At 44.9% G+C, this 12918-nt stretch overlaps 1 long non-coding RNA gene across 1 annotated transcript in view; it reads left to right on the top strand.

The window, feature by feature from the left end:
• Nucleotides 1–7701, top strand: part of LOC311580654 — a 30621-nt gene extending 22920 nt beyond the window's left edge. Inside the window, exon 3 of the long non-coding RNA XR_014773541.1 lies at nt 7578–7701. This is a non-coding gene — a long non-coding RNA (uncharacterized lncRNA). The remainder of the gene's footprint in view (nt 1–7577) is intronic.
• The last annotated feature ends 5217 nt before the right edge of the window (nt 7702–12918 follow it).

Here is a 12918-nt window from a genome sequence, read left to right on the forward strand (position 1 = left end):
TGTGTGTGTGTGTGTGTATACACACACACATACCACCACCACCACCACCAATTAAAGAAAAAGAGGCCATGAAGTTAAAGGAGAACAAGAAGGGGGTATATGAAGGTAGGGAGAAGTTGGGTAGAAAATGATTGTAATTATATTATAACCTCAAAAAACCCCAATAAAATAAAAAGAAGTAAAACGCTGCCTCTAAGACTCATGATTTTCATTTTCAATGTCTCTCCTATACTACACCACACTTTCTGCCTGGCCAGCCCTAGGCAGAACTTAGAGCCTTTCTTCCTTAGGACATGGACTTAGAACACTCATTCAGTAGAACCAGAGGTTTTAGGTACATATAAGGAGAGGACACGGATATGTACCACATTTTCTTTATTCTTCCCTCTGTTGATGGACAATGCCTTTGGTTCCATCACTTTGCTCTTATGAACAGGGCTGTTCAAGTGCCTCGGTGACACGGCCAGGAGTGCTATAGCTGAGTAATGGGCTGTCTCTGTTTTCAGGTGGTTGAGAGACTTTCATCGTGTCATGAGAACAGAAGCAGTTCTGTCTAGGGGAACAAGGGCCTAATGGAAGAGGGAAGGGGAGACAAAAGAATACAGTAGGGCGGGAGGGGCACACGGTCAAGGAACACTAGTTGTGTAAAACCCAGGACTCTGTATAATGAATATGCACCAGTAAGAGAGGAAAAACAAGGGGCGTGGGACAAGAAGCAGAAGGGAGATATGAAAGATAAACGGGGTCTTATTTTTAGAGAAGTGATAAGGAAGGAGGACATGTGCATGAGAAGGCTGGCATAGGGCTTCTTTCGAGTCTGTGAGCTCGTCTGTGTGCATGTAAACCAACTTCCAACTTCCTCCTCCGTCACCCATCCTTAGACCTGTCTTACTTTCTACTCTGGGGTGACCTGGGACTCAGCAACTGTCCCTGGCTAGACATTAGTGGCATCTCAATCTTCCCATCAAAAAGCAGCTTCTTCCTCATTCCCACTCTGAGATGATCTTACCAGGTCTGAGAACCAGTTCTTAGAGCTGGGAAGGAAAACCTAACCTCTCAGCTTCCAGCACTTCTTACCTCTGTAACAGCTTGGGTTTACTCAAGGTTTAAAATAGCTTTATTGACGCCTACTTGACATATAAGAACCTATGCTTTTACAGTGTTTAATTTGACAAATTATGTAAGTGTGCACCTGTGGCAATTCTATTGGCTGTATGACATGCCAGGTTCTCTGATATTTCCAGTAGTATATGGGACCGAAATTATATATTATATATTATTTTTTTTGTCTTTCTTATTTCATTAAACATAATTACCCTGGTATTCACTCATGTTGTGTGTACCAACTTCTTTTTGCTTTGAAGTATTCTATTGTATCATTATTTCACAAACTGTCGACTTACTCGCCTGTTACTGGAGGTCAGAGTTGTTTAAACTTCTTATTGAAACACAGTTTGTGTGAGCAATGACGAACAAGTCCCAGGATGAATTAATGCATTTCCTTCTCGTGAGTGAATATTTGGGAGTGCAGTGGCTTAATCTGATGACAGCTACATGTTTAATGTGTTTTCTTTTTAGAGCCAAGTCAATTTAAAAATCATTGTTCATATACCTCATAGAATAAAGAATTAAGAGGATACTTCAGTCCTGCAGACCAGCTCTGGGAACCAGTGACGAGGAGAGAAGAGAAAGTCTTGGTGGATCCACAGTAGGGAGAATTGAGTAGGCAGTGAACAGCTGGTTAAGGGAAACCAACCGTTGGGGAACAACTGGCTATAGCAACCAGCTGTTGAGGAGAGGTTGAGGAATAGAGGGGAAAAATACTAGACCCAGGCATATGCTGTACAAACTGAAAGGTCTTAAAGCCCAGGAGAACTTTACTTTTTCTGTCCCTCAGTCTTGCTTGCTGTTCTTCTTAGTTTTCTGTGGCTGTTACTCCTTAGGCCAACCCCAGTACTTTATTTAAAGAGAAGTTCAATTTTTTTTCAGTACAGATTACATCATGATTTTTCTCATCTTTTACAATCAATAGAACATTTAAAAATCAACAGAGCAAGAGAACAGTCTAACAGAAATATAAACAGTTCTGTAGAACCTACAATAAAGTATACAGCAAAAATCAATCAATACCCAAGCAATGGTAAACGTGATCTGATTATTATTTTAAACAGTTCTCGGGAAAGTTTAATCATAAATTTCCCTGGGCTAAAGCTATTGTGTTTACATGATTGTCATAGCAACATAGCTTGAGCTAAATGCTCTCTAATAAAGAAAAACTTGACTTACTCCCAGTCCCAAACCAACAGGTGTGCTAGCTAAGCCTAGGCTAACTGCCAGAGGGTCCTTTATTGTAAAATATCTATAAAGCATGACATTCCGAGCCCACTTCTATTGCTCTCAAAGCAGATTCTAAAGAAACTTTTCTCCACCTAACAGTATCTAGCCATGTACTGTTATGTCAAGGTCCTAACTTTCTTCTAAGCAGTTTCTACCTGACTGCACACAGAGCTAAGAACTGTCTCTTTGTCTCAAGCCCTTGGGCAGATGCTTTCCTTCAGTATTCTCTGTGGCAAAAAGTTTTCCCTGTGTGAATTTTTATTAGGGCTCATAATCAAAGTGAGAAATAGAGAGAAAGACAGTTTTAGGAGAAAAGGCAGATTTCAAGGTAGATTTTTAGACAAAATTACACCTAGACCATACATAATATTTAAGGACAGTGGTGATTGGCCAGAGATATTTGGAGCTTTGCCAAGCAAAGCCTCAAACATCTGCTCTGAATGTCTAGAGATCATGCTCGACAGTCGGAGTTCTCTGGAATTTTAAGAAAAACCTCTGTCACTTGTCCTCATGCCTGTGACACTTGGGGCTATATGAGAATGAATCCAGGGTTGTACCCCTCACTCTGTCTACAGATAGTTGGAGTAGAGATGTCCACACATCAGGCCGTAGCTTGCATTGACCAGATGTTCTTTTGATGACACAGCCCTGGGCTCTCTGGGAGCAGCCTGTAAGGTGGCAAGAGCAGCAGTTCTTTTTGTAGGAGGTACAGGTACACATTCACTCCTTGCATTTATAGGAGCTTACACAGGTGCAGGTACAGGTGCAGATTCAGGTGCAGGTAGGTGCAGGTGCAGGTACAGGTGCAGATATAGGTGCAGATTCAAGTACAGGTAGGTGCAGGTACAGGTGCAGGTGCAGGTGCAGGTGCAGGTACAGGTGCAGGTTCAGGTGCAGGTAGGTGCAGGTATAGGAGCTATCAGTGGTGCAGGAGATGTTGGGGTGAGGCTGGAGATGCAGGGCTGGGGGTTAGCAAAGCATAGCTGGGCTGAGGGAAGGTGTGGGGTGTTTAACTTCTGTAGAAGTCACTAAACTTTCTCCAAAGCAGTGGGGGTCACTTACATTGCCACCATCATTGGTCTTCTAGTTGCTCCTCACTCTCACGTGTGAAACCCTGCTGGTAAGGTTGAAGTCTGGTAAGTCCAGATGGCCAACTAAGCTCCATATATTACAATGGCCTCCCTTTCTCAGTGGGGTTCTTTCTGTATGCACTGGGGAACCCTCAGGGAAGATTACAGGCCTGACCCTTTCTTGATAGAACCTGTTCAGCGAGAAGCTGGCGATCAGCCCGCCCTATGCTAAGGAGATCCTAGCCTTCAGGAAATGACTTTTAATCATATCTAGAACTTCTCCCCCCCACCCCTAGGATAATTAAGTACTGTGTTTTCCTTCTTGTGAGGGGACCCCATGTTCCTGCATGTAAATCAAGTGTCCTGGCATTTCTAGCCCTGGTGAATCAGACACATTCACTCACAGACTCCTCCCCACTGCCCAACGTTTATAAATAAAGGTTGGCTGGCTTGTTCTCTCATGCTCGTACCGTTTCTGCACCATGGCCACCTGAGCATCATCATTTATTCTGGGGATGAGTAGCCCCTGAACACCTGGGTCTTGACTATGGATCAAGGAAGTCAAGGCGGCGATGGCACAGCTGCCTTGGCAACTGCTAAAGCCTGCTCTATTGTGTCTAACTCAGTGCTGACCACCAGTGATGCCCCGCCAGGCCTGGATCTCACAGGACCTAACTGCTGGCCAGTTGCGATCTTCCACCCACTTCCTCTGCTGTGCCTAGGACAACACAAAGGGCCGTAACACTTTGGTGTCATCATGGACTTGTGGAGTTCACGAGTCTCCACTGCTGTCTGAGACCAGCAATCTTATTCTAAAAGAGCTAAACTGTAACACTCCATGGAAAACTCCTTCCACACCCTGGCCTAGAACATGAACCTTGCCCTAACGTGCTCTCGCTGTTCCTGATAGAAACAGTACCTTTGATCTTGAGGTCCATGTCTTTTTGTCTGGAAGCAAGTAGCCCCTGGGCCGGCCTGCCAGACACAGAAGCCAGGCCGCCAGCTGGACACTGAATGACACTCACCAGCACTTGACTTGGACCAGCAGGTCATTCTTTAGTCACAGGGTCCTGAACAGGAGGGGCCCGGGGGAGGGGGGAATCAGAGATAAAGGAAGATAGAACAAGTGGGTTCAGGAGGTCTTTCTCAAGCTATGTCTTATGCCAAGCAAACTTATTAAGAAGTACAGCACCTTATTTATATACTGTTTGCAGGGGGAAATGGGACAGAGTCAGTGGAAAGCTAGCATACAATGCACAAAGTCAAGTGGAAGCTAATCAAGCAATGCTACATGAAGGGAACACAGAACATCTCAAGTGCGTCACAGACTGCATCCACGGCAGCCTTGGGATGATAACTCCAGTCTCTTCAGGGGAAAAGCCAAGTTCCCAGGAACTGAAACCTTAACTCTTTCGAGACCCTGGTCCCCCACCCAGTCCCCCCTTGGGCAAGGACCCAGAACTAGGTCCCTTTTGTGCCTTCATCATGGTCCCTGAGAAAGCCTTGGATGGGTTCAGGCGCTTAAGAAACAACTTGCTGTGGTCAGCAAAGTCTGGAGGGCCCAATGGGCAGAAGCAGTGTTCTATTATTTTAATTTGTGCATCTCTGATTATTGACAATCATCACTTCCCCGCCTTCTGTAGATCTTCTTCTGCCAAGTTTTCAGGAGGATTGTTTTCTTATTGAGATTTGAGTTTCCTTCCAACATTCTGGATATACGTCTTTTGTCAGACAGGAGATTCGCAAATATCTCACCCCTGCCTGTGCCTTCTGTTTTTGTCCTTACACCTCTGCCTTTTGAGGAGCAATGCTTCTGATTTTGACAAAGCCCAGTGAAAGCCACAGGAGCAAACCAGGTTTTCAGGAGAACGGAGTCAGAATGTCTACTTCCGACCTGCACCAGAGAGGATAGAATAAAAAAGAAAAGGGCTGTGGCACGCTCAGAAGTTTCCCGGCAAGAATCAAGCCGAGGAAACCACTCAGCTGCAAAGACATGCTACCTTGCACAGATGAGAGGAACTGAGAGCCCAAGTCACAGAGCCAAGAACCACGGAGGACTCGAGGGGCTTCCAACATTCAGTACGCCAGGTTTATAATTGCTGTGGTGCAGCCAATTCCTTCCCTCTTCTTCAGCAGGAGTGTCTGCAGTAGATACAGTTCGCCAGGGTCACTCCTGAGGCTGAGAGTCTGTGGGAGATGCCTTGCTGAGACCACCGTTGTAGCTGGGTGTGTGAGGGTAGAAGACTGTCCCTTTAACTTCACAGATCTATAGGTGATGGGAAGCTGTCGGTGAGGCACTGTATGTCAGCAGTCAACCTAAAAAAATTCAGCCATGCGTGCATTTGATTTGATATGACAGAAATTCACACCTGGGGGCTGGAGAGATGGCTCAGTGGTTAAGGGTACTGACTGCTCTGCCAGAGGTCCTGAGTTCAATTCCCAGCAACCACCTGGTGGCTCACAACCATCTATATAATGAGATTTGGTGTCCTCTTGTAGCATGCAGACAAGAGTATTGTGTAAATAATAAATAAATAAATCTTAAAAAAAAAGTTCACACCTGTAGTCAATGTTTTTATATATATATATAGGAAGAAAGAGATTTGGAGGTCCTAGAGAAGAGTATGTATTTGGCATGTGGGGGCATTCATGAATCATTTGAGGCCAGATTTCCAAGGTGTATTTTCCTCTTATGTCTTGCTCAGCATTGAGATTGACAGAGGCTTTTGTTGACTTTGTGTAAGTGACAGTGCAGGGAGGCAAGTGACAGAGAGAAGCAGTGTAGGAGCAGTGAGTGGCCTTGGCGCAGAGACCTAGGGACCCACTGTGACCAATAAGACTTAAATGTGGTATTCACTTGTTCGTTGGGTTCTCTATTTGTTCAGTCTGATGCCACCTGTATGTGCATGTGCCTATGTAACCCATGTATAGAAACCTAGTAACGGTACTTGGAAATGGGCCTTGGCAGGTAATTGGTTCAGAAATATGGAGACCTTAGAAATGTGACTGACACCATTGAAAGGTAGGTGACCCAGAAAGCACATTTCTTCTCTTGCATTTTTCACTATAGGAAGATAGTCTTCTTAAGTCAAGAAGACCCTCACCAGAACCTGGCCATGTTGGTACCCAGTCGGAGAATTTCTAGGCTCTGAAGCTACGAGTTGTACGTAGGTCACTTCTGTGGTGTATTGTTATAGTAGCCAAGACTAAGTAAGACACAGCCTTGAGCCTTTGGAAGCCTACGGATACCTCCTGCGTGCATTTACCTCCCGCCCACTTTCCCTAGCCTGGTAATAGCTCCTTGCCTTTTCCTTGCGAAAACCTTCCCCAAACCCTCAAGCCACATGGTCAGCCCAAGTCCCCCAGTTTCAGTGGCCATGTGACCCAGGCTTGGCTCATCACTGTCCTTCACTGAGACATAAGAACGTAAGCAAGTTAGTCCAGATGAGCTCAGTTGTGGGAAGTCAGTTTTGGATAAACTCCGGACAAAAAAACATGTCAGTCTCTAGAACATTAATTAGGCTTGGAATGCTGTTGGCCTCCGCTTGGAGAATCCATCCAACACCACGCAGGCAGGATGGGCAGAGGGACATCCAGGTCCTGTACGTGGACCACGAAACAAGGAAAAAGCTGATTTTCATCTAAAAATATTGTCAGCTGATAGCAGAAGTTAGGGTGGGCATTCGAGTTTTCGCATTTATGGAGCCTGGAGTTTGCTCTTTCTCTCAGAAAGGGTCATTTGACTTGAAGGGACATGGAGAAAGGAAAGTGGCGATGGAGGAAACAGGTGTTTGGTGTTGATTTCCCTGTGTGGGGTATTATGTCCTGAAAAGCAGCAGCATTTCTACATTTCTGGCCAACTCTCTGCCTAAATAAAGAGGTAGTTCCAGCTGCTTAAGGAAACAAACCAGGAAATAAACGGCTTTCAATGACGTGTTGCTGTACCCACAGATCAGTGCGTTATTCAAGCATCAACAGAGAAGCTCCCTCCTGCAGTACCCACAAGCGGGCAGTGTGCAGTGAGTGGGAGACTTGGGAGCCCCTCAGCCCTGAATGGGATGCCTTCATCAGACTCCTCCTCTCAAGGCTTGGGGAGCTATGCGGAAGAGGAGGTGACAAGATTATAAAAGTCAGAGGGTTGAGGGTGACTCCAAGGAAACTGTCTTCCAGACACAGCAGGACTGATCCACATCTGGACTCACAGAGACTATGAAGTGCACAGGAGACCTGCACAGGTTCAAACCAAACAATACCCCAGCACTGAGAAGGAGAAGTGCGCCGCGCCGGGGGCCCCACCCCTAACCAAGAAGTGATGCTTGCTGGGAAAGGGAAATCCATCTTCCCTATTGGAGTGTCACTGGGCAGACCAGCCACTTCTAGGGCAGGGGCAGGAGTAGTTGGGCAGCACAAAACAGACTCTATGTTTTGGTTTTTTTTGGGGGGTGGGTGGGTGGGATTTTTGTCTTGTTATTTTTTTAATTTTTTATTTTTTATTTTGTTTTGATTTTTCATCTTCATTTGTTTATTGGAAGACCGGAGAATAGGAGAGGGAGAGAGAACGTGAACTTGGGTGGGTCCTAAGGTGTGGGAGAGAATCTGGGAAGAGTTGGGGGAGGGGAAAACATGACCAAAATATATTGTATGGAATAAAAATTCTTAATGAGAAAGTAGACCTTCGCAAAAAAAAAAAAAAAAAAAAAAAAAAAAAAAAAAAGACCCACTTCCACCTCCAGGTTATACCTTCATGGAGAGGCTAGGGGAAAAAAAAAATAAACGAAGATGTGAAATTTCTTCCTGTAATTATTTCTCCTTTCTCCTCACTAAATCTCCCTTCTGCCTCAGCCACACCTGCCATTGTGGATGCTGCCTGCCCTGCGACTTCTCATAGAAAAGTAAGGAGTTTAGAAGGCATCCCCACCACTGGAGAGCTGCTGGCTGGTTTTTGTTTCATTCAGCAGCGGTCCTGCGTTTTTATAGCTATTGATTTTTTTTAGAAGCTCACTGCGGATTCTTCTGCCTGTCATACAGCAGCGTGATTATTTCCTATCCCTATTGAAAGAGAATTTGACACTTTACCCTGGGTCATTTCGCACATCTCACCTGGGGGATGGTAGCACACAGAGGACTGAGCCTTGATGGCAGCAGATGTATGTACACATATGCCTGTGTGGCTGTCCTTGCCCCTCCTCTCTCTCTCTCCCTCCCTCTCCCTCTCCCCCTCCCTCCCTCCCTCCCTCTCTCTCTCTCTCTCTCTCTCTCTCTCTCTCTCTCTCTCACACACACACACACACACACACACACCTGTGTGTGTATGATAACTTTTCTCTTGCAGGAGACAAAAACGACTGAACCCTTTCAAACAGATGGTATGCCTCTTCGTTAGAGTCTGGGAGGACACTTTATAACACCTTAAACCAAGTGGTCCCACATTCACTATTTGACAGTCACAGTGCCACTGACTATATTACGGAAAGAATATACTGGAAGCCAGGACTCCAGCTTTGGTCTCCCCCATTCTCCTTAGTTCATTGGGTTCCCTGGGGCTGAGTGAAGGGCTGCTGCAACATCCAGAACTCTTCCCTTGCTTTTTCTGCAATCATGTGGGAACCCGTCCTGGCTGGCAGCCAGCTGTAGCCTTCATAGCATTTGAGAGTCCAGGCGCCTGGGTTATGGGCTCACATTTTCCACAGCTTAGCACCTAATTCAACGATGCTGGTCCGTACGTCACAAGAGCCTCTGTGTTAGGCTTACATTACTTCCCTTAAGGTCCAATGGAGAGCCTTTGGTCTATCGTCTGTCTTGAGTGTCTGGAGCACTTCCTTCAGTTTTCATCACCTTCTGGATAATAGCCCAACTCCTGAAGGATGTTTGAGATTGTTTTGGACATGATCCTTGCAGTATTACCTACTTTTCCCCACCCTTCTCCTACATCTTATCAACTGCCAAGTACGACCATAGACTTGACAGTACTTCATCTTTAGCCTTCCTTCTCTCTCTCTCTCTCTCTCTCTCTCTCTCTCTCTCTCTCTCTCTCTCTCTCTCTCTCTCTCTGTTTCTTCTCCTTTCCAAATTGCCCAGTATGAAGTTTTTCTTGCCCCCACCTCAAGTGCATTGGCTGACCCATTCTCTGTATGAACAAATTTCCATAGCAGTTGTGACTATTTAGTTTACTGGGCTGACTAATTAATTAAAACACAGTCAGCCCTTTCTCTAATGTGTCAGCTCCCATGGAAAGCTCTGTATCATTTACTTTGCTATCTCCCAAATAGAGGAACTCTGAAAATATTGTTAGATAAATTAATGACACACGGGAACAGTGCTACTGATGGTTCATGCTAGAAAGAAATCAAGACACTCTGTGTCTTGACAGGGCTTTCCTTTCACAGGCATGTACATTTGTCAGAGCCCATGGAACAGTGCACTTAAAATTCATGCAGTTCACTCCATGTAAATTCTACCTTAAAAAAAGTACTATAAATAAACCTTGGACTGTACTTAATGATAACCGTGATCAAAGTGTTTTGGAAAAAAAGTCTATAGATATCTGCAACTTACCTTGAAATTCATCAAAAGAGTGTGATGACCAAAAGAGGTGTTGGTTAAATGGACAGCAAATACAGAACATTATTCATTGTTAGGATCTAGGTGCAATTGTATACCCCTTCACAGTTCTCTCAGCTTTTTTTTTTGTATGTTTAAAAATGTCCATGATGCACTTAAAGAGAGTTTAACTCCTTGTAGGGAAGCCAACTACTTGACCCACGAGAATTCTTCTGAGGCCCCCTATTAGGTACAGCTAACTTCAAAACCAGAAACCCAGCGGCCTCTGTGCTTGCTCTCACAGCATCTTCTCCTACCACCCTGGTCCTCCCCCACCCCCTGTCATTGTTTGGGGCGGGGGCAGCCCTGCCGGAAGGGTTGTGCATGCACCCGATTCTCCTGCTGGGTAGCTCTTTGCTTTTATTCCTTGAAAATCTATCACAGTGGCTCTTGTCCTTTTCTGAGGGTGTCAAAAAAAAGGGGGGGAAAGAGCTAGCACAAAATATTCAAAGCTCTGGCTTGGAATTACAAAAGGAAAGCTGGGACATTCTGTATGAAAAATGTGTTCTAGAGGGAATGAATTATCTCTTTCCTCTCAAAAACAGAGGTTAAAAAAAAAACACCACAAAACAACAAATGTTTTCTTTGGAAAATATTTTTCTTTTATCATCATCCTCTCTTCTTCTTTTATTATTGGTAGGAAACACCATTATAAAAAATAAAACATACCCACACTCCCTCCCCTTAAAACACGAAGTGCATGCATTTTGGCTGTCTTTGGACAGCAATATTTAGAAAAAAAATTAGGTAGCTACAGAATGCCTCCTTTCCATCCCTATAAACCTCGAGTAAGCAGTCTTTCAGCTTCCAGTCAGTATTTAATCAGCATACCATAACTTTTATGGGGCTGAAATGAAATGCTTCTGAGACACTAAATTTCAAGTGTTGCTGTAAACTTTGGTCATCTGAGTTTGATTTACATATGATGGTCCCATCCACTGTGATGATGGGGATAATGATGATTGTTGGTGTTGATCGTCTGGGAAAAGGCACGCATACACTTACACACCAGCGTGGGTACCATCTGCTTTGTGTCTTTAGCATAGTGTCTAGGAAGTGAGTAGCCATAGTGAGTCACAACTTTTATCTGTCAGAAACAAACGGGGTGTACTTGACTTTCAAGGTCATATCAGTGTGCCAGTCAGGGGACTTCTGTGTACTTCACAAATGAAGGAAAGTGAATAATTCCTGTGTAGGCATAGGGAAGGTCACACTGGATAAGGCTCTGGTGTTACTGCTTTGTAATTCTTGCTCTTTTGACTTCCTCATTAAGCTGGATTTTCCTCATGGCAGTAGGATGTCTGGGACCTTTTAGACTTCACATTGCTAGGGCAGGAGAGAGGGTCTTTGACCTGGAAATGCCAACAAAAGTTCTGAGACACACATTTTTGACTGGATTTCCTGTGGTCATGAGGTAATAAATTGCTGTGGCTGATGGATGGTTTGTGTTCATTTGCTCAGGTCAAATCAGAGTGTTTGCTTCCTGGTGTTCTGTGGGTTCCCTCATGAAAATAGGGCCATACTGAGAGGACAGAAGGATACAGGCAAAGGCACAGCAAATGACGACTGCAAATGATCAACCTTCACTTGCGACTTCAATAAAGCTAAGTTTCCAAAGTAAAAACCAAACATTGAAGGCCGGACAGTATGTTTCCATCTGTGCAAAGCCACAAATCAAACAGACTTAATGAAAACAAGCAGCCATGGAGCCCTGCCCTAGCCTCCACCCCAACTTGACAGAGTGGCACCTTTTTGAGTATGGTTTCCTTACCAGAGTGACATTAGCCTGTATCTATATTGGCTTTACTGGTTCATTTGCAATAATAAGTTCATAGGTCAATGCATATAGAGAAGAGTAAGTTCAGGAATGGGCAGATGGCACATAAGGAGGGGGAGGGGCATCCAATATCTGTCGAAGGCAACTAATGTTTACTGATTAACTAGGACAGCAGATCAGCAAGAAACAGAGGATGGGTACTGTTTCCCCCTCTTCTTTCCCTTTTAACAGAATATATTGGAAGGAATGGGTTGGAGACGGAAGAGAAGGTAGGAATATTTAGGGAAAAGATGAGGGCTGAGAAAAGTCCCCAGCTCAGGAGAAGTTAGAAGCTAATACAGGACTCAAAAAAAAAAAAAAAAAAAGCAGTTAGTTTGGACTCTGGTTCTCCATCCTGTCAATAAACCAGGGCTGAGCCAGGCTGTGGGGAGATTCTTCCGACGGAAAGAAACCCTGTGACCTAAGTCAGCCTGCCTGGGTCACTGCCATACATGTGCCAGCTTTTCTGTCTGCTTACGAGTCCCTAAGGAAATGGCACAGTCTGGAGAGAAGCTGGTGGATGCTCATTGGAAATATTTGGCTGAGTAAATGATCATTGGGTATTTCCCTCTCTCTGTCTCTCTCTCTGTTTTTTTTTATCTCTGTCTGTCTCTTTTGCTCTCTCTCTGTCTCTCTGTTTCTCTGTCTCTGTCTGTCGGTCTCTGTCTCTCTCTCTCTGTGTTTCTCTGTCTCTGTCTCTCTGTGTGTGTGTGTGTGTGTGTGTATCTGTCTGTCTGTCTGTCTTTCTCTCTGTCTCTCTCTCTGTCAGACTGGAGCAGAGGGAAGGGTAGAAGGACACTGTGTGGCCCACACTTGCCCTTTCTATTGTTTGTCTGCTGGAGTTGGCTCCTTGAGGAACTTGCTTATTTGAAAAAGTATTGGTGCAAAATTGTCTTCAGTTGTTCCCACTAAATTGCTATTGGGGGTAAGTGGGTAAAAGCATCTTCTGGGGTTCTGAGGAGCCAAGCGGGGAACCTAAGACTTGTTCGGGGCCATGACTTTGAAGGAGTAGACCGTCTAGCTAGGGCAAATGCAGGGGCTGCTGGGGCGGTTAGTGACCTCCCTAATGGGAAGGTCACTTTCAGCAGCTGTCTC

The sequence above is a fragment of the Acomys minous genome, assembly GCF_964271855.1.
Source record: "Acomys minous genome assembly, chromosome: 13".
In the NCBI taxonomy this organism is placed as follows: domain Eukaryota; kingdom Metazoa; phylum Chordata; class Mammalia; order Rodentia; family Muridae; genus Acomys; species Acomys minous.